Genomic DNA, 26,853 nt, shown 5'->3' on the forward strand with positions numbered 1-26,853 from the left:
AAATGACGGCTAGGATCCAGGATAGGTTGGATGCCCATGATCTGGTCTGGGAGAGGTGGCACGTGGTGGAGGACCCGCCGTGAGTCGACAATAGGCCGCCAAGGTACACTGCTCACCGTGACAATCTTGCCTGCCCCCCCCCATCTCCCCTGTCCCATCCCCTCTCCTCCTTTTTCCTTCTCGCCTCCCCCCCGCCCTGTCCCCCCCTCCTCACCCCATTCCCTCCTTACATCCACCCCCCCTCTTTCCCTTTTTCTTCTCTTTCTTTACTCTTTCTTTTAGATCTCCAATTGTGTTACATGTCACTGATAGCAGAAATAGATATGGAGCCACTGTGTAAGCCCAGCTAGCTGGAATTTTGTACCTCCTCTCATCTTTTGCACTTGAACTGCTGCTATATTCTGTACTGACATTTTATGAAAATAAACAAAAATTATTATTTGAAAAAAAATTGTCTGTTATGGGAGCTGAGGTAGGGACACATGGACAAACAGGGAGCACTGTGGATTCCCCAATGTGTGAATGTGGAAGACAGTAGGCCGACGCTTCTGTGGATTGAGATCAGTGGTATATAATAAATGTATAATATTGTTATGAAGTGTGAAAAAGCCCATGCACCAATTCAGATGAAAGGACTGAGCAAACACCAAGTATGAAGGTGGGTGAGAAAAAAGAAAAGATGATAAAGACACCATAAGGATAAATAAATAAAGTAGTAGACAAGGGGTGCAATCAGCGCAAAAAACTAGATCAAAATACAATAATCATAAATTACAAGTGATATTAAATGTAGGGAAAAAAATTTTTGTAGGATTTTTTTTTTTTTAAATAAAGTGAAAAAAAAACCCTGGTTAAAATTCACCGGAATGCTAGCTGTACACTAAAAGGACATTCACAAAATGCAAACGTGATAAAAGTAAGTGGAGAGCAGTGCAGCGCAAACCAATATTAATAAAGTGAAATAATCCACAATAAGTCCAAAAGAAATAAAAGATTCAGCGATCCAATTCTTAGGAATCTTCACCAAGTGATATTAAGCACACCAAACTTAAAAAGTGATCCCTCCACCGATGAAGATGGGTACTCTCACCTCAGCAATAGACCACTGTATTACAAGATGGTCAAATGAGCAGGTAAAATTCAGCAGAGAAAACCAGGGAGCAAAGTGATGATTCAATTCCTCATAATGACAGCCAAAGACATGGACCGGAACATGCAGGGAAAAAACCCAATATCTAAGAGCTTCCACTAGGTTCAATTGCTTTAATTCAATAAAAACATTCACAGGCTACTCACACATTAGCCGGTTCAATAAGGCATACGATAATAATGGCATCAAAGAGTTCTTTAGGACAGCAGCGAGCGACGTGTAGTAAAGCTCCTGACCCCCGGACACGTTGCGTCAGCAGGGCGGAGCCTAACACGTCACACACTCGGCTTAAAATACGCTGCCGTAGTCACGGCAACCTTCCTTAAACAAACGTGGTCACGCGGCATGGCACGTCCCGCATCACGCGCTGTCAATAGGCAGCTTTATTGTTCACAAACAAGGAAGGCAAATAAGACTGGAAGGAAAACTTTCGCCATCTTGTGGCCAGAAAGGATATTGCTTATCATTAGCAAAATATGGTATAAATCAATTAAATAAAAAAGTCGCTCGGTGCCATCCTGAGAGCTCTCACATAAAATACAGCTAAAATTTACCTAAACAAGGAATATATCATACATATCGGCATAATGCATGAAAAACATCCACTAAGTATACCTAACATACAAATTAATTAAATAAATGCAAATTGATAAGTTAAAATTAATATAAAAAAATGGTTAAAAATTAATAACATAGTGGTAATGGAAAAAAGCAATCTATTAAAAAAAACAATACATTTTGATCTATTCACGAATTAGTAATTTCGTAAAAATTAGAATTCCTTAGAAAAACCGCCCTGTATGTCTCCATAAGGAACAGTAAAAAACAGAATCAAAACGTATTTATTTGATATAAAACAGTTTAAGTCAAAATCGACATTAAGTCCTTCAGGGGTAAGAACCCTAGCCTCATAGATCCAAAAAGATTCTCTTTGGCTGATATGTCGGATGTAGTTCCCCCTCTCCAATGTCTATCGTCTCTTTCTAGGCCCCAAAATTTAAAACATCTTGGATTCCTATCATGACATTGTCTAAAATGTCTGGAGACACTATGGGAACGTAAACCTAACTTAATATTGTTTACATGTTCACCGACTCTTACGGCTAAGGCTCGTGAAGTGCGGCCTATATACTGGAGTCCGCAATTGCACTCCAGCATATAGACCACACCCACTGTGTTACAAGTGATCAGATTTGTTATGGTATATGACTTTTTGGTTGAAAAAGAGGTAAACTCTTTACGTTTTTTTATGTTGAATTTGCACTGTTTACAAGCCTGGCATTGCCCACAGGCATAAAAACCTGACAAGAAAGAAAAAATTGTGTTTTCCTTGAATACAGGTGGGTCTATTGCCCCAGGGGCCACAACGTCTCTCAAAGAGGGTGCCTTCCTGTAGATAAAAAGGGGCCGTAGGGGAAGGACCGATCCTAGGACCTTGTCCTTTTTCAGGACCTCCCAATGTTTCTTAATTATTTTTTCGAATTGCTGAATGTTATAATCCAGAACGATCTTGAATTCAAATTTTCCTCCTTCATTTAGTGGTTTAATAGAATCACTATCAAGCATTTTTTTATTTTGTTTTTTTGGATTTCGGATTCTGCGCGTTCATTATCGTTTGTTACAACAAACACGACAATCCATGAAACTCGGACGAAAATGCATTCGGATGAAAACGAATGAACATGTCTACTACAAATATCTGGTGTGCTCTATCCAGTTATGGCCCTGTAGGTCATATGTAGACTTCTGCCTAGCACCGTGAATAGTGAAAACTGCCACAAATTCTGGCAAGGAGCAAGACGGCTGTAAGTGTTGAACATTTGTTAATGCCACTACCTCTGGATTAATGATATAATTACTTTCCCATAGTGGTAATACCTCTACAGTATATAAATTCTATGCCACACAAAGGTCAGACCTTTTGCGGTCTAACTACTTAGATTCTTTCATTCCAGATCATTACACAGAAAACACTGAGAAAAACAGTCCTATACTATTTTATCACTGAAGCGTAGTTATACCCTTTTTTGCTAGTAAAATTCTTCTGACCCCCCCCCCTTTCACCACCTTGAGATCATTTGGTGACACATAACAAACACCATTGTGTCAAATAAATGTTTCAGAATTGGAGAAAATTTCTTTTACATGACATATATCTTGGAATTTTCTGTTTTGATTGCATTTTAATTGCAGGGTCCTGTCTGCCATGTCTGTCTACTAAATTATTACTATTCTTCCTTTCATAGTAAAACCTTGAGATGTTTACTAACCTCTAAATAGCAATTCTTTATGATACAATATGTTTTTTTGGCCAGCAGAGGGTAGTAAGCGCCTGCCTCAACATCCAAAGCAGCGCATGTCGTAATTGTACAGAAGACGTTTCCTACATGTACAATAGCTAGCTCAGTTCTGTAATTCGCAATTTAAATTACATCCTTCTTTCCTACTAACTGGTAAATGTTGACAGGCAATGTGCCAATCACATTCTTTTGATGTTACACATTTTGTAACAAACTGCTTTTTGTGAGCTATGTGCTTGTTACTGATGATACCAAACCAAGCCACTTTAAAGGAATTAGGAGCCAGCAACAATCTGACATTCCACATAGAATCCACCTATACGTTTTACTGTACTCTCGGCATCATAATCCCAAGTGTCATGACTAGGGGTTTATAGTGCATAATTATTACTGCTCAGCCTTACAGCAGACATGCATAGCGGTAATCATTATAAACGCTCCCATATTTCAGCAGGTCACCTGGTTAACAAGAAGGTCTGAGCGGGGAAGCGTAAAGTATATAAATAGCCCAAACCTTTGGGATGTAAAAAATGTAGAGTATTAAATGGCTAAAAGCCTATTGGTTTGTTTTTCTTTTTGCTAATAGGGACAATTCCCTTTAATTTTTCCTATATACCCACAAGTGGGAAGAATCTTTACAAATTTAGGGAAATCACCTGCTGGGCTTTTGTCATTGAAATAGGTGTCACTTTATGAAGATTTAAGCCCCGTACACACGATTGGACCTTTGTCCAACCAAAATCACATTGGAATTCTGACAGAATTCCATCGGAGTAAAAGAGAACATGTTCTCTATCTAAACTCTGATGGAATTCATCGGAATTTCCGATAGGGCACACACACTGTTGGAATTTCCGATGGAAAAAGTCCGTCTGACTTTTTCCATCGGAAATTCCAATCGTGTGTACGGGGCTTAACTCTCTCTCCTGTTCTTGTAACAACTCAAAACTTGAGATTTTCTCTCATTTACCACTATAGAAAAAGGGAGTCATATGCTGCGTACACACGATCGTAATTTGCGAAAACAAAACTGTGCATTTTTTTTCAGACGAAATGTTGGCTCAAACTTGTGTTGCATAAACACGGTCACACAAATGTTGTCTGAAATACTGAACGTCAAGTACGCGGTGACGTACAACACTATGACAAGCCGAGAAAAATGATGTTCAATGATTCCCAGTATGCGTCAAATGAATTCCGAGCATGCGTAGAATTTTTGTGCGTAGGAACTGCATACAGACAATTTTTCAAAAACAACTTTTGTTATTAGAAAAATTGAGAACCAGCTCTCAAACATTTGTTGTCGGAAATTCCGACAGCAAATGTCCGATGGAACCTACACACGGTCGGAATATCCGACCAAAAGCTCACATTGGACATTTGTTGTCGGAAATTCCGATCGTGTGTACGTGGCATAACACTTCTGTACTGTATCCAAAAAAAATTTAAAAAAATAATTATCTTTAGATGCACTTTAATGGCAAGACACATCGAGGCCAAGGAGAAGTTTTACAATGAGATATGTCCATTTTACTGATGGTTATGGAGCTGATGTGGAACAATGGGTCTTCCTAACATACAATATCAGTATTGGCAAGGAGGACTTTGACGTTTTTCTCCAGTTGGACAGCTTCGGCTTATATGGCTCTCTGTGTATAATTATTATTATCTTCCTCTCCTTAGAAAAAAAAAAAAAAATTCATTGTAGCCACTATCAGTCTCCTTGTAACTATTGCATTAAAATAAATGGCATTGTGTATAAAAAAAAAAAACTTCCCAGCCTTCCTATTTCTTTATAGCATTTTTCCATTTTTTCCATTACAAAGTACAAGCTTATGGGTTAGCGAAGAAGCTTTTACAAAGTACAGGAGATTAGAAAAGGAAGTGCCAGGTATCCAATTTTGAAAATGAGAGGGCATTACTAGAAGTATATTCATTGTATATATAATAATTTTAGTAACTTGTTAAAGAAGACCTCTAGTCTATTTAAAAACCTTTTGTTATAGCTTTTAATGGTAGGGCTGTTAATGCCTCTAATTCATAGAATTAACAACTTTGGCTCAGCAGACAAATAGAATTTTATGAGCTGTATTTGTCCTCCTTGTTCGAAAGCCAACCAGTGTTTTGTCTCTACAGTAATGGGCAATGGGTTCATAGAAATACTGACCCTACCAGCACCATATTATTTATCATACCTTGACTCTACTACCAATTTGTTTTCCCTCTGGGAGTGGAGAAAATACCCGGCACTTAGAGGCATAGGGGAGCACATGACAGACTGCTGTCATGTCAGTGGCGTCACTATGGGGATGTGGACTGCACGAGGGTGACACCCACCAGAGGGGTGACACCATTAATTAGGAAGTGATTTCTGACCACGATGGTGTCTGCCCCATCCGTACTGGCCTGAAGCTAGCCTGGGGGGGGGGGGGGGGGTCTAGAGAGAGACAAGAGAGAGACTGAAGGGAGGGGAGCAACACCATGTTTTACTGCACCAGGTGACACTGACCCTAGTGACGCATTTGACAGTATTCATGCTTAGCCATTCGCTGCTCAGCCACCCAGGACCCAGATAAAGTCCTCAGTCTTGTCTCAATAATATGGAGCTTGTCCTCTCTCAAGGCTGAACAAGCAGCAGAAGAGTCAGGAAATAACAATACCTTTGGGGGTTGTGTCATGTTGTTGCTTAGATGAACATAGTGATTAGTAGAGTTCTTTAAAAAAAAAATATATCTATTACCATCCCAGGGTGGCACATTGCTAAATTCTCTTGTAACTGTAGGTTTCCAAAGCATGTTGTAGGGAAAGGTGTACTTATATCCTTGAGGATGAACGATAATTTGCTGTTACTATAATTCCTTAAAGTCTTTTCAATCATATTCAAATTTCTCAGTGAACCCATGCAAAGAACTGTGATGACGTATACCTGGAGTAACTCATACCAACCGATCCAATTTTTTGGTTTCCTGAAGTCAGGTAATGTAAGATAATGCCTGGTAGTCATAGGCGTGTGCACAGGGTGTGCCCAGGAACACCCTAATCACCCCATGCACATTAGTGTTATTACTCTGTGTAGCAGCAGGAACATGTATCGGCAGGGAGATCAATGTGAAGGGGTCATATATATATATATATATATATGTAGACACAAACACACACATGTGTTTTTGAGCTTATGGGTGCACACCCTAATGCCATAGGCTGCGCACACCTATGCTGGTAGTTATGGGTTATTGTTGTTTTTGCTATATATATATCTATCTATATATAGATATCTCTCTCTCTCTCTCTCTATATATATCTATCTATATATATATATATATATATATATATATATATACCGGTGTATATATATATATATATATAGAGAGATATATCTCTATATATAGATATATATCTATATCTAGATATATATATATATATATATCTATATACAGATGTATATATATATACACACACAGTATATATATAAGCTTATGATTAAACTGCACGTTAGCATGCTGCTGTTCAGCGTGCCTCCTGGTTACATTATGCATGGCGTCCCAGCCTGTTCTCTAGGAGCTTGTATGAATATTTGATCCGTGGTATCCGAGGGAATATGAAAGAGGAAATATCCTTCTCAGGAAGATAGGAGCAGTGTCAGGAGTGTGAAGAGGAGAAAAGGCATGTGGTTATTGCTCTGATGTCCCAAGGGAGGGGGATGGCTCTGATTTTCAGCGTATTAACGCACATGTACAAGAGGGGGAGGTAAACCGCCTTTCTCTCAATGGGTTTTGTAAGGCCACTGCCAGCTCAAAACCTTTCTGAAAACAATTTAAAGGGAAGAGCAAGGGACTGCGCAACATCTCTGTACAAATCAATCTACACAGCATAAACAAAAAAAAAAAAGAAAGAAAAGACACAGCTTGGAAGCAAGAGAATGACAGCATATTAAGGGTACAAAGTGCAATGCTTTGTGCAGCGGGTGTTGAAAATGGCAAGTCTCTTTTTTCTTCTTCTTGTTTTTTTTAATCAAAGATTGCAGATTTGTGCCAGCGTTCTTCATTAGAATATGGCCATGGGAGGTAACTGATTTGCATGCTGGCAAAGTCAGTCTGAACATTACATTTTGTGAAGAAATCACAGTTTTCAGTTAAAGCTATATATTCTGGTGGAATGGGAACAAGGTCATTGCCCTTATTTAGTCACCCCCTATACCCTCTTACAAACTCTAATACCAAGTGTGCATTTACAATAGAGAATGTGTTAAGTTAACTGAAAGATTCCATGATAAACAGTATATACAGTGCCTTGAAAAAGTAGTCATACATTTTCAATTTTTTTTGTCATGTTTGAACCAAAAACATAAATTTATTTTATTGGGATTTTTTTGGTGATAGACCAACGCAAAGTGGAACATAATTATGAAGTGGAAGGAAAATTTTAAATGGTTTTTAAAATGTTTTACAAATAAATATCTGAAAAGTGTGGCGTGCATTTGTATTCAACCCCCTTTACTCTGATACCCCCAACTAAAATCTAGTGGAACCAATTGTCTTTAGAATTTGCCTAGTTAGTGAATATAGTCCACCTGTGTGTAATTTATTCTCAGTATAAATACAGCTGTTATGTGAAGCCCTCAGAGGTTTGTTAGTGAACCTTAGTAAACAAACAGCATCATGAAGGACAAGGAACACACCAGACAGGTCAGAGATAAAGTTGTGGAGAAGTTTAAAGCAGGGTTAGGTAATAAATAAATATCCCAAGCATTGAACATCTCACGGAGCACTGTTCAATCCATCATCCGAAAATGAAAAAAGTACAGCACATCTGAAAACCTACCAAGACATGGCGGTCCACCTAAACTGACAGGCCGGGCAAGGAGAGACCACGGTAACCCTAGAGGGGCTGCAGAGATCCACAGTTCAGGTAGGAGAATCTGTCCACAGGACAACTATTAGTCATGCACTCCACAAATCTGGCCTTTAAGGAAGAATGGCAAGAAGAAAGCCATTGTTAAAAGAAAGCTATAACAAGTCCCCTTTTGCAGTGTGTGAGAAGCTATGTGAAGGACACAGAAAACTTGTGGAAGAAGGTGCTCTGGTCAGATGAGACCAAAATAAAAATGTTTGGCCTAAAAGCAAAACGCTATGTGTGGCAGAAAACCAACACTGCACATCACCCTGAACACACCATCCCCACCGTGAAGCATGGTGGTGACAACATTATGTTGTGGGGTGCTTTTCTTCAGCGGGGACAGGGAAGCTGGTCAAAGATGATGGGAAGATGGATGAAGCCAAATTCAGGGCAAAATGAGAAGAAAACCTGTTAGGCCCTGTACACACGAGGAGACATGTCCGATGAAAACGGTCCGCGGACCGTTTTCATCGGACATGTCTCCTGGGATATTTTGGTCTGATGTGTGTTTGTTATTAGAACGGTTCTATTGCATAGAATGGGATAGCAGTGTGAACCGGCTCTAAGACGGCTCCCATTCACTTCCATTGATTTTCTCAACCGCGCGACTTGGGACGACTTGGGGAGACTTCAAGTCGGATCCCAGGTCGCCCCAGTGTGAACCGGCTCTCACTGGTGACTCGAACCCTTTTATCCTACACAATCCATGTAAACATCAGTGGGATTTAAACCCAAATACAGTATAGCAAGCATACAGTGCCTTGAAAATGTATTCAGACTCTTTGAAATTTTCAAGTGGCACATAATTGTGAAGTGGAAGGAAAATGATAAATGTTTAACATTTTTTTTACAAATAAATATGTGAAAAGTGTGGCGTGCATTTATATACAGCCCCCCTGAGTCAATACTTTGTAGAACCGCCTTTCACTGCAATTACAGCTGCAAGTCTTTTTGGGGATGTCTCTATTAGCTTTGCACATCTAGAGTGACATTTTTGCCCATTCTTCTTTGCAAAATAGCTCAAGTTCTGTTAGGCTACATTCACACCATGGCATACAAAATCGCGGCCTTTTGTCCCGCGAATTGCGGCGACAAATTGCGGCATTTTGTACCGCGATTTGCGGCGACAAAACGCTGCGATTGTGAATGCAGCTTTACCCCCTCTATGGAGATGGTTCACATCTCCTATGCTGAACGCTGAAAGCCGCCTGAAAAAAAGGTCCGGGACTTGTTTTCAGGCGGCAGGCGTACGACGTTCGGCGTTCGGCGTGGAGATGTGAACCATCTCCATAGAGGGCAATGTGAAATCATCCCTCCAGCGATGCCACCAGAAATGTGTGGACTGCAATAGGGAAGACCAAAACGCATGTAAAGTAATAATAGTAAGATTTATTAAAAGGATAAATCATGAACAATAAAGCAAACAACCACGGTGACACACAATAATAACTCTCTAAACCAAACGTGAATACAGGAGTAAGATATAATCAGACAGAGTAAAACACGAGGAAAGGATCAGTCTGCAAAACAGGGGTCCAGAGATGGATGCAGGGTTCAGGTAAACAGGACACAAGACACAGGAATACAGGTCACAAGGTACAGGTACAGGATTCAGGAATACAGGTCAGGGCTCAAGAAAAATACCAAGGCAAATGTGTGAGCATCTGCCAGGTATATATATACACCTCAGGTGACGCCTGACTGCAGGAGATGATGTTGGCTCCAGACTGCCGGGAGACACCCGCTGGTGGACACCAGTACTGTGGCGCAAAGATCTGACAACCCAACAGCAGGTGAAACCTTTCCTGACAATATGCTTTGATCTAAACTATTCCATTGTAGCTCTGGTTGTATGTTTAGGGTCGTTCTCTTGCTGGAAGGTGAACCTCCGGCCCAGCCTCAAGTCTTTTGCAGACTCTAAGGCCCCGTACACACGACCGAACATGTCCGATGAAACTGGTCCCCTGGCATGTTGGCATACAGATTGTTGTCCTGCAAGTGTGGCTGCTCAGCTCGTCCCTAACAGTGTTGCTTTAGCTGTCCTGCACACGTCTGGTGCAAAGTTAAAGCTGCTTTTATGAGGGGTAACTTTAGACCGGACATACTGTACAGCTTATGCGCACAGCGCTTAGCCTGCGCCGGTCAAACGTACTTTCGTAGATCGCCGTATCTCCCTCATTTGCATATTTGCATAGCAAAACAATGGTGCTTCTAGCGTATTTTTGCGCCCACGATGCGCCGGTGTAGAAAATTACGTCGGTCGGAAAAATCTAGTTTTCAGGCGTATCTCGTTTTGGGGATACGGCGCATAGATACGCCGGCACATATTTACACTTACGCCGCGCATCTCGAGATATGCCGGCGTAAGTGCTTTGTGGATCTGCCCCTAAGTGTGCAAGTTGTCTCCTTCAACCTCTCTACTCACAACCTTGGTGGGTCTTCCGTGGGCAGAAAAATCTAATATTTTTGGTGTGATACTCCAGCCTCCCAGTTGTTAGAATATAGAGATCAAAATTAAAATTTCCAGTCGATCGATCGACTTCTAATAAACAAAAACAGCCATATATGAATTGAAATTCGTCCAGTTCCTTCTGAACTGGCTGAATTTCTATCCATGTATGGCCAGCTTACAATGGTTGTAAACACTCACCCCAGTGAATTGTCTAGCCTTAGATAATACACAGAGATTAAACAAATCCACCTACATAACTTGTACCCTATTGTACTTGTACCCACAGCCATTTCTTCTGTAGATCATTCTAAAAAACGCACAGATCAAAAGGATATTTTCTAAGCTCTAGCAGCAGCAGGCAGAGACCTGAAGTCTCATAGTGCAGATCTCAGTGAGAAGAGCTCTGAGCCCTGATTGGAGGAAAGGGACGCACCCCCCTTCACACAGTACGAGAACATGCAGAGCTGAGTATATGAATTACAGGCTGTGTGCTGGAGCTCCCTACCTCATCAACTTTTTATCTCTTGGTGTCAGGAAAACTTGTGAGAAGTGACTCATGATGATAACAGAGGAATGGGGGAGCAGAGAGAAATCACATTCAGTGCTTTGAATCGAGGCAAGTACAAAGTAATAGAAGGATGACCTTTGTTCATATTTCATATGCGAGGCTTACAACCACTTATTTCATATGCAAGGCTTACAAGCCACAGATCAGTGCGGTTTTGACCTCCAATTTATTTGTGGCTTGTGACGTCATTTAACAGACGTCAATGCAAGTTGCAATTAAATCTCAAAAAAGTGGTGCAGGAACCTTTTTGAAAGTTGCTGCGATTAAGTCTGAACAATTTGAATGGTTCCATTGCCAGCAATGGGGTACGACTTGTCATTCGATTTTGAGCTCTTAAAACACATGAACAATCGCACTGGTGGAAACCAGAGCTAAAAGTATGTGACAAAATCGTTAGTTGATTTACAGGGACCTAATAGGAAAAGACACGCTTCTCCTCAAACCTTTTTCAGCTCTGTAGAGCGTGGTACTATATGTATATTATGTACTGTTTATGATTATGGTGATGTTTCGCACCACTATGTTTTTAATCTTTAATAAATAATTTTTTATATTTTGTTACACATTGTTTATGAGTGTCTACCTTTAACGTCCCACACCATTTGGTTCTCCATATACATAATTTGGGATGTTGGCAACATCAAACTAGAGGCTTCATACTCTCCATGGTGGTTCCCCTTCTGTAATAATAGGAAAAGACAGAGTAGCAAGTTCAAAATGTTGACCATACTGCTCATCTTTTACTAACCTGAGCCTCGTATTTCCCTTGGCTGAGACGCGCTGTCCCTCTCTGCACCGGCTCTTGATTGGATAGATTGATAGCAGCGCAGCCATTGGCTGTCAATCAAACCCAATGACGCGGGGGGGGGGCAAGTCCGACATTCCTCTGACATTTGTGTCTATGGACGCCGAATGCTGGACTCGGCCCGCAAGGTAACCCCCCGAGAGAGCGCTTCTCCTAGGGGGTTATCTGATGCAAAGAGGAGTCGCGAGAGCCGCAGACGGAGCCCAGAAGAGGACGATCGGGGTCACTCTGTGCAAAACGTGCTGCACAGCGGAGGTAAGTATGACATGTTTGTTATTTTAAATAAAAATATAAAACAAACGCTTACAATCACTTTAAAGTGGTTGTAAACCCTTTTTTTTTTACTTCTACCTATAGGTAAGCCTAGAATAAGGCTTACCTATAGGTAGTGGAATTGTCTCCTAAACGTGCGCCGTTTAGGAGATATTTTACTTGTAGTCAGCCGATAATGTACACGGCGCATGCGCTGGAAAGAAACAAAACTCTGCGCCGTTTCTTCCCTAGCCTGTGCCGTTATTGGTGGCTCCCGTGCGCATGCGCAGGAGTGACGTCACACGGCTTCAGCAAATCACAGAGCCGGAGTCCGTGGCCCGGAAGGAAGAGGGGCCAGAGGATGGATGCAGCCTGCACAGGGGATAGCGCTGGATTTTTTTGCAGGTAAGTGTCACATAATGGGCTAGAATGCGATGCATACTAGCCCATTATGCTTTTAATTTGCAGGCTTTGCAGGGAAAAAAAGAGGAAGTAAAACCCATCAGGGTTTACTTCCTTTTTAATGTGTCAGACTCACATACCCATGTCATTGTGAGCAATGTATAGACTGGCTTGAGCCTGTGCTGACGAAGCTCAGGAAAGACATGGTAGTAGGTTATATTTGCAAAGTAGCTTGATATACCTGGATATATTATTAGAGGTAAACTGCATTAGTCCAATCTTCAAGACTGTTAAGGTCTTTTATGATTATATGCACCTCTGAGGCCCCGTACACACGTCCGAGGAACTCGACGGGCAAAACTCATCGTTTTGCTCGTCGAGTTCTGTGTGAAGCCGCCGAGGATCTCGGAGAGCCAACTTTCCTCATTGAACAACGAGGAAACAGAGAACATGTTCTCTATTTGGCTCGACGAGGAACTCGTCGGCTTCCTCGGCCGAAAGTGTACACACGCCGGGTTTCTCGGCAGAATTCAGCTCCGATCGAGTTTCTGGCTGAATCCTGCCGAGAAACTCGGTCGTGTGTACGGGGCCTAACACATTTCACCAGATAAATTATACGACTGATGTTATATCTAATGTCTTGCCCCCCCCCCCCCCCACTTGTTTCTGGAGGTTTCTTGTGCACACACTCTAGTGGGATTAAGTTCTAGTTGGCTGCTTGATGAAGATGACCATCATCACTGCACCAACATTTTTACAAACTGACAGCTGATGGCGTGGGACCCAAAGGCCAGTGCCAACGCTGCCTATTTGGTAATCCAGCACTGCCTTTAGGCCCAATATAGGGCTTCTGTTACATGTCATGGTGCAAGCAGCTTGGCTTGTCTTTGGTATTTGGTAGTTAGGTTTTCAGCTGCTGAATATGTCTGTCACAGGTTCTTTTTTATTTATTTTATTTGTATTAATTCCATAATCAAATATATTGATCATGAAGACATTTTGACAATCAATTTGGATTTTATATATCCATTTTTCTTTTTTTGTTTACAAAAGTTTATTTTGAAGTTCATGTATACAATTAAAGAACAATGTCGATACTGAGAATAAACAATAAAATCAAAAGCTGGGACAGGTAAAATATAGCAACATACAAGCTTGTCTAGGAATGAAGTACACAACATAAATACTTCTCAAAATGTATCTAGGACCGTACATATAGATCGTAATGAGTGCAGAGGATAAATATTAGGATGCAGTCCAATATGACCATTTTTGTTCATAGATGTGGATGGAATCATTAAGTGTGTGATATATCCTCTCTAAGAGCTTGGTCATCTCCATGCGAGTGAGTACTTGAGACCAAGAGAGGTTGTTATATTTCCAATTAAAAACGATCATCCATTGTATGGAGCTGCAGAGTGTGTGAAAGAGCCTCATCCTGGGTATGCTGGCGTATAAAAGACATTACTGTGGAGTAGGTGTGATTTTTTGTTTAGAGGAGTTTTCTATTGATTCTGTTGCTTTCAGCCAAATTTAGCTGAGGTGTTTGCAGCTCCAGAATATGTGCAAAATTGTGCATCCTCTAAAGCAGTACGGAGAAATTGATGGGTAGAACGTGTGGAGTTTAGAGGGGGTCAGGTACCATCTGGTGGAAAGTTTAATTGGGGTTTCTCTAAAGGAGATGGCTCTGCTACTTTTTCTAAGGTTATCTAACATGGAATACCATATATCTGGGGTAAAGGAGCAGTCAAGATCCAGCTCCCATTTGGACATAGGACCAGATTTATCAGAAACATCAAAGTCATCGAGGAAGTTGTAAAGCCTAGAGATGAGGCCCCTATCTCTAAATGAAGAAATGCATATTTGCTCAAAGGGAGAGTAGGGAGGATGCGTGGAAAGTGAAAAATGCTCCGCATAAAAGGCTTTTATTAGATTGTAATGTAAGGCCCCGTACACACGTCCGAGAAACTCGATGGGCAAAACACATCGTTTTGCTCGTCGAGTTCCTTGTGAAGCCGCCGAGGATCTCGGCGAGCCAAATTTTCCCATTGCCCAACGAGGAAATAGAGAACATGGGGGCAAATCCACAGCCATCGGCGCAAAATAAGTTTTTTCTAACTTATGTCATTTAAGTTACGGCGCCCTAAGTTGGTGTCGTAATTGCCGTATCCACAGCGCATTTGCGCACAAAAGTGCGCCTGCCGTAACGTAAATTCGGAGGCGTAAGGCGGGGTTATGGCAAGTGGGAAGTAAGTGGGCGTGCTTCATTGTAATGAGCCGTGACCCCATGCAAATGAAGGTCCGGCCGTACTGCGCATGCGCGCACGAATCTGCTGCTCACTGCGCATGTGCAGAACTTTGCTTGGCGCAATCAGTGAGATAGGTAAAAGGCCAAGTGTACTTAGTTTGAGGATCGCACTGTGCTTAACTAGCTCCAGTCAAACACACTTCATTTGCAAAAGTATTTCCCTGTGTTCCCTTCCATGAGCAATTTGCTTCTGCTCTTAGTTTGTCAGTGTTTGTTGGTAAGTTGTGTTTGATAGAGAAGTGTTGGAGGAGTAGTAGATAGTAGTTGTTGTTTGTTTGTGATAAGTGTAATTTTTGTTTGATTGTTTCTGCAAATTTTTTTGTTTGTTTTTTTTCTGCTTGGATTTTGTGTTTGGTTTTTGTGTGTTTGTATTTGACTTTGTAGTAGCTGTCTGCGTCTGTGTGTATTTTTGTGTATTTGTTTGGTGTGTATTTTTGTGTGTTTGTATTTGACTTTGTAGTAGCTGTCTGCTTGTGTGTGTATTTTTGTGTGTTTGTCCTGTTTGGCTTCTTGTTGCTGGGTGGTGTCTGTGATGGCCCCCAAACGCAGGAAGCTGAATTTTTCACCTGTTGAAAAGCAAATCCTAGCCAGGTATATCATACAATATGGAAGATATCTACATAGGCCTGATAGCCGGAACACCTCCCCGGCCCAAAGGAAGAGGATCTATGGCAAAATAACAGATCACATAAATGCGGCGGGGGGAGGGGAGACGAGGACCCCCGCTGGCATTAAGAAAAAGATCAATGATCTGAGGAGCGTGGTCCGCAATAAGGTGGCCAAGCTCACTGCGCATAGGAGGGGCACTGGAGGAGGGGGACCATGCCCCATCCGGCTGACTGAGGAGGAATGGGCAGTGGCCCGGTGTTTCGAGCCAGAGCAGGTGGTGGGCCTGCCTGGTTATCAGTCTGATGTTCCTGTGAGGCCAGGTAAGGTTTTTTGTTTTTTTTATTTGGTGATTAGCATGTGTGGGTGGGGGAAGGGAACATGTGCCAAGTGTGTGGATCCTCAAACCTGTGATTGTTTGGTGTCTTCCACAGATGACCAGGAGATTGCTGGGCCATCAGGCCAGGCTGCTGCACCACCCCAAAGACAGGAGGCTGCTGAGGAGTCCCCAGGGGAGGGGAGTGGCCAAACCTCCCCTCATGAGGAGGCTGAGGGGGAGGAGGATGAGGGGGAGGAGGATGAGGGGGAGGAGGAAGAAGATCTCCAGATTGGCCGGGAAATCATTATTGCCACAGATCTGATGACCTTTGACGATACCCTTGAGGCTAGCCTTGAGGCTCCCCTTGAGGCTACCCCAGAGGCTCCCCTTGAGGCTACCCCAGAGGCTATCCCAGAGGATCCCCCAGAGGCTGGCACCAGTCAGGCCACCATCAGGGGTAGCCCCTCCCACTCCTCCCACAACATGCCGCAACCCACAAGGGTCACTCTATCCCCTCCTACCTGGCCACAAGCCTCAGGGGCAGGCAGGATGGTGACCCAGGACACCAGGGTGGGGTCTGAGCATATGCCGGCCAGTCTGCTGAGGGACAATGCCAAGCAGACCCGCAGTCTGGGTGACATCAAAAAAACTATGGCCAAGATGGAGCACAGCCTGGATGTAATGAGGGAGTCACTCAGTGATGTGGCCACCAATTCATTGGGTGTCATCACCTGTTTGTGGTCCCTGCATACCTCCACAACAGGCGTGGGCCAGGAGGTGACTGCCCTCACCCGGGCTGTGCAGGACAACACCCGGGCTGTGCAGGAGAACACACGGGCTGGCCAGGCCAATACGGCTGCCATCACTGCCTGCCTGACCAGGATAGCAGTGGCCTTGGAGGGCAGGCCAGCCGTAGGTCAGACACCAGGGGAGGCTCCTCCCTCCCCTGCTCCCCCCCCCAATGAAGATACTCCCTCCCCTGCTCCCCCCCCCAATGAAGATACTCCCTCCCCTGCTCCCCCCCCCAATGAAGATACTCCCTCCCCTGCTCCCCCCCCCGTGAAGATCCTCCAGGTGCCCGTGGCCGTGCCCGTGGCCGTGCCCGTGCCCCTGCCCGTGGGCAGCCTAGACGGAGCACTCGCCGCCGGACTTAAATACCAGGGGTACTTTTTTTTTTTGCTTTAAAAATGTTGGTTATTATACTGTACTTATGATTTGGTTTATGTGTGTGAATGATGTGTGAATGTGGGGGGGTGGCATTCCTGACAAAATAAGGGTGTCACCCTCAGTTTTGGTGGAGAAGGGATCCCCAGGACCAGGGAGAAGTCATCCTAGGTTCCTGAATGGTGTATGAATGCACAGTGACATAATTGGAGCCGTGGCGGGGCGTTACTGCTCCCAAGTACCAAAGGGGGGGGGTACTTGGATCTAATCCAATTCGATGTGCATGTGATGTGTTTGTGCTAGGGACCACAGTGGTGTGCATTCATGCATTCTCATTGTGACATAAATCATGTGCGTTTCCAGAGACAAAAACATTCTCAATGTGTCATTAAACATGTGCGTTTACTGTGCAAAGCAACATTCTCATTGTCACATAATTCATGTGCGTTTGCATTGAAAACAAATAATAACATTGTCACATAATTCATGTGCGTTTGCATTGAAAACAAATAATAACATTGTGACATGATTCATGTGCGTTTGCATTGAAAACAAATAATAACATTGTGACATGATTTCTGGCCATTTACTGAGAAAAGATGCCTTCTGCCAGGCGTCTCCTGGCTACTGTGCCCTCAGTAGACCGGGTAGAGTGGGCTAGGGGGGGATTGCCTGGGTGGGGGGTCAGGTCAGCACGTAAGTTAATCTCCAGTCCCCTTCTCGTTGCAAAGTTATGAAGAATGCAACAAGCCCCTATTATTTGGCACACAAAGTCTGGGGAATACAGCAGTGTACCCCCAGTCTTGTCCAGGCATCTGAAGCGGGACTTCAGCAGGCCAAAAGTACGCTCCACTACTGCCCGGGTGCGAATATGAGCCTCGTTGTAGCGTTGCTCTCCTGGGGTTTGGGGGTTCCTGAATGGGGTCATCATGTGAGGGCCCAGGGCATATCCAGAGTCACCTGGAAGGGAAAAGACAGGAGGATATTAGTCATGCATGTGCCCCATGTGATGTCAGCATCATGGGGGGGACATACCTGACACACATGTCACTCACCAACCAGCCAGCTGTCTCCATACACGTTCTGCTCCAATTCACGTGCTATGTTGGTCTGCCTAAAGATGTAGCTGTCATGGCACGAACCTGGAAATTTGGCACACACATGCCAGATGAGGCCATGGGCATCCACGATTACCTGGACATTGATGGAATGCCAGTTTTTGCGATTCCTGAACAGGTGCTCTGTATCATGGGGGGGCTGTAGTGCCACATGGGTACAGTCAATGGCCCCGATGGTCCGTGGGAATCGTGCAATCTGATAGAAATCAGCCATGCTCTTCATTCGCTGGTCCTCCTGGGTGGGCTTTTCAAATTGACTGCCCATGCGTCTCAGTATTGCAGGGACAACCTGGTGCACACACCTGCTCATCGAGGACTGTACCATCCCAGCCAGACCTCCACATGTTCTCTGAAAAGACCCAGTGGCCAGAAAATGCAGGGTGGCCATAACTTTCATGTGAGCTGGCAGGGCATGGGATCGTTGGGTTGGGGTGTTCAGATCATCCTGCAGGATCCTGGTTAAGTCCAGGATGGCTTCCTGGTTAAATCTGAAGTTGCCAATGACCTCAGACGCAGTCATGCCAAAGAGATCTTGGCGTGGGCGGTATATCCTCTCCTGTGCCCTCCTCCTCCTCCTCTGTGCCCTCCTCCTTCTCTGCGCCTGTAAAGTGGCGAGTGCCGTTATAATCATTGATGGCCCAGGCATTTTGGCAGTCACAATGAAGTCAAGCAAAGAAGTGTTGGCAGCTCTTCCTAAATGGTGTTGCTTCAGCAGACCTTTACAGGGCTGGTGTAAAATTAGGGCTGCTTTTATAAAGTCTAATTTTGCTCCAGAAAACTAACAGGTGCGCACAGGGCGTAATCTACGGTGCACAGGGCGTAATCTACGGCGCACACACTTAATTTTGAGGATCGCCCTATCTCCCTCATTTGCATCTTTGCCTATCAAATAAAGCGGCGTGACTAGCGTAATTTGCGTCAGAGGATGCGCCAGAGTAATTATTTTAAGTAGGACGGAAAAACCGGATTTTTCGTTTTGAGGATCGGGCGCAAAGATACGCGCGGAGTAAAATTAGAAATCTCGAGTTAAGTCGGCGCATCTGCTTTGTGGATTTGCCCCATGTTCTCTTTTTGGCCCGACGAGATCCTCGTCGGTTTCCTCGGCGAAAAGTGTACACACGACCGGTTTTCTCGGCAGAATACATCTCCCATTGAGTTTCTTGCTGAATTCTGCCGAGAAAACCGGTCGTGTGTACTGGGCCTTAGACTTCGGTCGAGGGGAGATTGTGCTTTGTTTGTAAAGTTGAGAAAGAAGAGAAATCCCATTTTGTTTGTAATGACTTCAATGTGGTCAGACCACAGTCTATCCACCGGAAAAGGGTCTGGTTGTTATTAGAAGCTAAATTAAGTGTGGGGTCGCCTAGGAAAGAGGCCAAAGGAGCGGGATTTGAAGATAGGTTGAATATATTGCGTATCTTAAGCCATAATTGAAAAAATTGTGCTACAATAGTGTTCTGCTTGACAAGCTTAGTATATGATGTAGTGTTAGACCACAGAAGACCTTGTAGGTGAAGAGGGAGTATGGAGGATACTTCAAACCTTTTCCATGGAATGTCCTGACTTATATATCCATTTTCAACCTAAACATCATCTCCTGCACCACAAACTTTAACAAACACCAAGGTCCTCCACACGTTTCATCCTTCCTGGGAATTCAGCTTTGCATGTCTCCTGCCTGCTCTATGATTTGGCTTCTATTTAACCACATCTTCCCTTACAATCAGATATTCTGGTTGGCCATTTCTGACAGTCAGCGGTCACTAGTGGTGCAATCCCAAAAAGTTTGAGAGCTAGCATGCAGCCAATTCCATGCCCATCATATGGGGCAGTGGGTACACCTTAGGCCTCGTACACACAATAGGTTAACCAGAGGACAACGGTGTGTACACACCATCAGTTAAAAAAACGATCGTGTCAAAACGCGGTGACGTAAAACACAACGACGTGCTGAAAAAAACGAAGTTCAATGCTTCCAAGCATGCGTCGACTTGATTCTGAGCATGCGTGGATTTTTAACCGATGGTTGTGCGTACTAACGATCGGTTTTGACCTATCGGTTAGCAATCCATCGGTTAAATTTTAAAGCAAGTTGCTATTTTTTTAACCTAAGGTTAAATAACCTATGGGGCCTACACACGATCGGTTTGGATTGAATGAAAACGGTCCTTCAGACCGTTGTCCTCTGGTTAACCTATCGTGTGTACGAGGCCTTAGACTGTACATCTTAGAGAGATCCTACACCTGCTATTGGCGACATAGAGGATACACTTTTTTTCTGCATGCTAATGCCAATTTGTTTAAAAATGCCACATTTCTCCCTCCACTCCTGTCAAGGGATGCTAAATGTTATGGATTTCTGCATCGCTTTTATTACATACAGTACATCAGTAACTTTGCATTTTTTCAGTAACAGGTTATTTGTTTACTATTCTCATTTACGGCATATCAACTTTTTTGATACTTATTTGAATTTCTTTGCATTTATCTTTTCTATGTCAGCTGTCCTGAGGTCAGCATTCTTGAAGAACCAGAAATATGACACGGCAAATATGTACCACTGATCTGGAAGTCAGTAGCAGCATTGCTGACAAAAGGCTTAAGGGATGTGAGCCAGTTGCACTGTTTTTGGTTCATTCATGTGGATCAGAGAGACAAATCCTATCAGTCCCCTCTAGTTAAAAAAAAGTCTGCTTTCCTAGGTCTTTGAGCAGGGTTTCTTCAAGACGGTTGCACTACTGTCAGCATTATGAAGGGCTGCAAGAACTGCAAAAAAAACAACTAAGATGGCATTCATATTAAGCTGAGTAATGATCAGTTAAATAATATGTATAAGGTAATTTATCATGATGCTTGTTGTTGTCAATCATACTTGGCCTACATACTAAGAAGCATATTTGTTCCATCGTTGTTAATTAGATACTACAACAGGCTCTGCTGCTCTCTTATTTAAAAAAATCCTGATGGCTAGATGGCAACAAGTTACATAAAAGCATTCTTATAAAATTATTATAAACACATTATTATTATTAATGTCAAACACAAGGCCCGCGGGTGGAATGCAGCCTTCCAGGCCATGCCATGTGGCCCTTGCATCCAGTTTTGCAGCCAAAACATGGCAGATGAGTTGGGGTTGTACATTGTGCACCCCTAAACCCTGCAGTCTGTACACAGTGCAGTCTATATGTAGCGTAGTCCTGAACCCTGCATTCTGTATGTAGCGTAGTCCTGAACCCTGCACTCTGTATGTAGCGTACTCCTGAACTCTGCACTCTGTATGTAGCGTAGTCCTGAACCGTGCACTCTGTATGTAGCGCAATCCTGAACCCTGCACTCCGTATGTAGTGTACTTCTGAACCCTGCACTCTGTATGTAGCATACTCCTGAACCCTGCACCCTGTACACAGGGCCGCCATCAGGGGGTACAGGCAGTACACCTGTAAGGGGCCCGGAGGTCCCCAGTGGCCCGGATGGCAACCCCTTTTTTTGGGGGGGGAAAAGGGGTCCGGAGATCCCCAGGGGCCCGGAGGTCCTTGGATGGCAACCCCCCTTTTTTTAATTTTTTATAAAAACTGTATTCTGTACATAGCACACCCCTGAACCCTGTACTGAGTACATAGTGCACCCCTGAGTCCTACACTCTGTACATATTGCACCCCTGAACCCTGCACTTTGTGCATAGGGCACCCCTGGAACTGTGCTCTGTACTTACCGCACCCCTAAACCCTGCACTGTGTACAGAGTGCACCCCAGCTACAACCGGCCCTTTGAGGGCAGCCATACTGATGATGAATTTGACACCCCTCGATATCATCACAACTTGTAAAGGTTAAGAAGTTAATATGAGTAAAATTTAGTAGGCACTATGTTTGTTTTTGGTGGTGACAGTCCAATGCTTGTAGTTTTGGTATGAGATTTCTGGTTCTGGGAAATAGTGTATATACAGCAGATGTATTTTGCTTTACATAGCCCTCCTCTACCCAATTTTGTTTGCATCTAACCTAATCCTGTACAACCCGTTCACACCAAAACAAAACCTCTCTCAAGACACTTAGGAGGCTATTTATAAAAAAATCACTTTCACACCAAACATAAAAAATATAATTTTTTTCTAAGAAAATGTATAGGGGTTCCTAAATTATACATTAGTTTCATTCAAATGTATTTGTCAAGCACTGCTTACCTGCATGGAGCAATGTGTGGTCAGACAAGTCTGAGTCCCCTACCTGCAGTCCTCATAGTTGCATGGTTTGCTATAGTTATGCTCTTGCTATTGACCAACAGAAAGGTAGTAGAGGAATAAACTTGAGTTGTAAGCTAATAGCATATTTGCTTAACTTTATAAGATGAAACTTTTTTTAATGAAGATACAGTAATTCTTTATTAGGAGATATGTTTTACAGGGAGAGACCTGCATCCCTGTCTATCTACTTTGATCCACGCTTAAAAGCCCAAACTGCATTATAAACCTTATGCCACGTACACACGATCGGTCCATTCGATGAAAACGATCTGATAGACCGTTTTCATCGGTTAACCGATGAAGCTGATTGATAATCAGTCGTGCCTACACACCATCGGTTAAAAAAAACGATCGTGTCAGAACGCGGTGACGTAAAACACAACGACGTGCTGAAAAAAAACGAAGTTCAATGCTTCCAAGCATGCGTCGACTTGATTCTGAGCATGCGTGGATTTTTAACCGATGGTCGTGCCTACTAAGTTCGTTTTTTTCTATCGGTTAGGTATCCATCGGTTAAATTTAAAACAAGATTGCTTTTTTTTACCTATGGATAAATAACCAATGGGGCCCACACACGCTCGGCTTGGTCCGATGAAAACAGTCCATCAGACCGTTCTCATCGGTTTGACCGATCGTGTGTACGCGGCATTAGTATGAGTATTGTAGAGAGCTCAAATGTGGATGCCATTCTCCTACTCCAGGACATTGACAGAAATGTCTGTTTGAGGGAGAGAGCCCAGGACAGCTGGGCCAGAGAGTGTCAGAAAATCTTGTTAATGATTTCCTGGCCAAGCACGAGAACGATTCTAAAAATAAAAAAATAAGCACTCAGCCATTAGCATCCTCGTTATCTGTAATTTTAGTGACGGCTGATCTTTCTGCTGCTTGTAATTTGGAAAAAAGGGTCGAGAAGCCTTCTGTGGCATGTGGCTTCATGATTGCAAAGTCTGGCCTTAAGCGGAGTTCTGTAATCTAGCACCCTTTCACTGCTGGAATGTGTCACGGTAAAATACATTTCATAACACTTTATGACGACTTGGTGCTTGTTTAGCTCATTGGTAGTGCTTCGCAGTGAGTTTAGTCCTTATCAAATATGTTGTTTAAGGGCATGTTTGCCCACTTTTATTTAATCAGAAAGAAAAGTCCAACAAACAAACAGCTTCCCTTCGCAGAGGGTTTCCACCATCAATATGCACTTAACAGTATTGAGCCTCATGTCTGTCTTTGGCAGCCATGCTGCTCAGGCCTTGTGCCTTATGCCGCGTTCACACGATCATTTTTCGGCTTGTAAAAAACTGAGTTTTTCACCCTCTAAAAAAAAGACTTTTTTTCCAACTTCATCATTAAAACGACGTTGCCCACACACGATTGTTAAAAAAAAATGCTCTAGCAAAGCGCGGTGACATACAACACGTACAACGGCACTATAAAGGGGAAGTTCAATGCGGATGACGCCACCCTTTGGGCTGCTTTAGCTGATTTCATGTTAGTAAAAGACGATTCAAGCTTTTCTGTCTGTTACAGCGTGATGAATGTTACTCCATTACGAATGGTAGTTTTACCAGAACGAGCGCTCCCGTCTCATAACTTGCTTCTGAGCATGCAGAGGTTTTTCACATCGTTATAGCCCACACACGATCATTTTTTACAACCTTAAAAATGACATAGTTTAAAACGTCGTTAAAAAATGCAGCATGTTCAAATTTTTTTACGTTTTTCAGAACACGAAAAATGATGTGAAGCCCACACACCATGGTTTTAAATGACATTTTTTTAAAACATTGTTTTTTATATGCCGAAAAATGATCGTGTGTACACGGCATTAGTCCTCCTGACCAATCTGACACAGCATCCCTGTCTTTTGTACAAACACTGTACCTCTTTCTCTTTTATGCTGCTCTGTCGCTCAGACTCTGGCCTTTGTCTGTTCTGTCCAAGACAGACAGTACAAACATGCACACCTCTCTGGCTGCTCCTATGCAACCACACATAGAATGCTTGGTAGGGTGGAGCCCTGAACTATGGTCAGGTGCTGGATTATAAGGCCTACGAACACCTGCATGCTCAACCTTCTAGTTTCAGGCAAGACCCAGACTCTGGGTTAAATACCTTTAGCGACTTTCTCTTAAATTATTACTATGTCAGAGCCTTCCACTTCCACAACCTCCATATAAAAGTTTACAAAAATACAAACTAGTACTTCTGATACAGCAGCTTAGTAATACCCCTGGTGTTAATGTTCAAATTGCCACCTTGTACTACAGTGTACAGCAGAGCAAAGATAAGTTGGGAAAGGTTTTAAGTACTGTGTCCTATAGCAGTCTCCAGTTAGAGCCACAGTGAGCAGCCGAGGGTCGCATATACCAACTGTGGGCTTAGATCTACAAGACTGGGATCTCTGCCCAACAGACAGGTAAGCCTTTTTTTTTTTCAAACCTTTTACTGTATTTTACTCGAAAGACAGAATCCATGGTATCAAAACAAAAAAGGTACAAGGAGTAAAAGTTAAGGTACAATATAACTTCATGTAGGATACCAAATAAACAAACCAAATTTGTAATATGGGTAGCATATGCTCAGTCAACGTGGTTTCAAATTTTTGCATTCCATCGCCTCTTGGGAGGCGAAGTTCAGGCGTAGAGCCAATCATAGTGGACACCAGAAACTGTGTAAACAATTTTATCACGCTTTATAAAAAAAATAAAAAGGAAAGGGGGGTAAATCATATATAAAGAGAAAGAAAGATTAAGACGGAAAGGAGAGGGTTAGAAGAATTGGAGGGTGGAGGGAAGGGAAACAGGTAAGCCTTTTTTACATGCTGCTTGTAATTACACTTTTTTTTAAACTAGCAAGCGATAGGGTCCCATCAAGTATAAACTTTACAAAGTATATACATTTTTCTTGCAATTAAACTAACTATAGAAGATTGTACATTGCCATTCTGCATAGCTGAAGCAGACAGGTGGTACACCTTGTGTCACGGTGCTACTGGTGTGAGCCCACAGGCAAGCAGGTGACATGGGATTCCCCAGGGCGTGGAATCTAAGCCAGTATTCTGCCAGGAGCCCCTCACGGGAGTTTGGCCTTAGCTACGTGCTGACCCCAGGTCACGACCCCCAGGTTCCCCCTGCTTGCGAGGCGAGAACCAGAAGACACTGTCAGACATGGATGGATGGAGGGATGGAGCAAAATGAGAGCCGGATAGTGAGCAAAGGTCAGGGCGGGCAGCAGACAATGTAATCTGGAGAACTATCCAAGTTGGTATACAAGAGATCAGTTTACGAGAAGTCAGTTTAGAAGAGTTTGCACGCTCTGGAACAGATGTTGCTTAACCACTTAAGGACCGCCGCACAACGATATACGTAGACAAAACGTACATGTACGTCCCCTTTAAGAACCCAGCCGTGGGTCCCGAGCGCGCCACCGGTCACAGGAGCTGAAGAACGGGGGGAGAGGTGAGTGTAAACAAACCTTCCCCGTTCTTCTCTGTGGCTTGTCACTGATCGTCTGTTCCCTGTCATAGGGAACGACGATCAGTGATGTCACACGTCCAGCCACCCCCCCTACAGTAAGAAACACACAATGGGACACAATTAACCGATTAGCGCCACCTAGTGGTTAACCCCTTCACTGCCGTTGTCATTTTCACAGAAATCAGTGCATTTTTATAGCACTTTTCGCTGTGAAAATGACAACGGTCCCAAAAATGTGTCAAAAGTGTCCGATGTGTCCACCATAATGTCTCAGTCACGAAAAAATCACTGATCGCCGCCATTAGTAGTAAAAAAAAAAAAAATTAATAAAAATGCCATAAAACTATCCCCTATTTTGTAAACGCTATAAATTTTTCGCAAACCAATCGATATACGCTTATTGCGATTTTTCTTACCAAAAATATGTAGAAGAATACGTATCGGCCTAAACTGAGGAAAAAAATAAAAATGTTATATATTTTTTGGGGATATTTATTATAGCAAAAAGTAAAAAATATTGATTTTCTTTTCAAAATTTACGCTCTGTTTTTTTTTATAGCACAGAAAAACCCGCAGAGGTGATCAAATACCAGCAAAAGAAAGCTCTATTTGTGGGGAAAAAAGGATGCCAATTTTGTTTGGGATCCACGTCGCACAACCGCGCAATTTTCAGTTAGAGCGACGCAGTGCCGAATCGAAAAAAAGGGGCCAGGTCCTTTACCTGCATAATGGTCCGGGTCTTAAGTGGTTAAGCAACCAGAAATTGGACTGAGTTGGTTTTTAAATAGAGAGGCACATGT

This window comes from Rana temporaria, chromosome 2 (genome assembly GCF_905171775.1).
Source record: "Rana temporaria chromosome 2, aRanTem1.1, whole genome shotgun sequence".
Taxonomy (NCBI): Eukaryota; Metazoa; Chordata; class Amphibia; order Anura; family Ranidae; genus Rana; species Rana temporaria.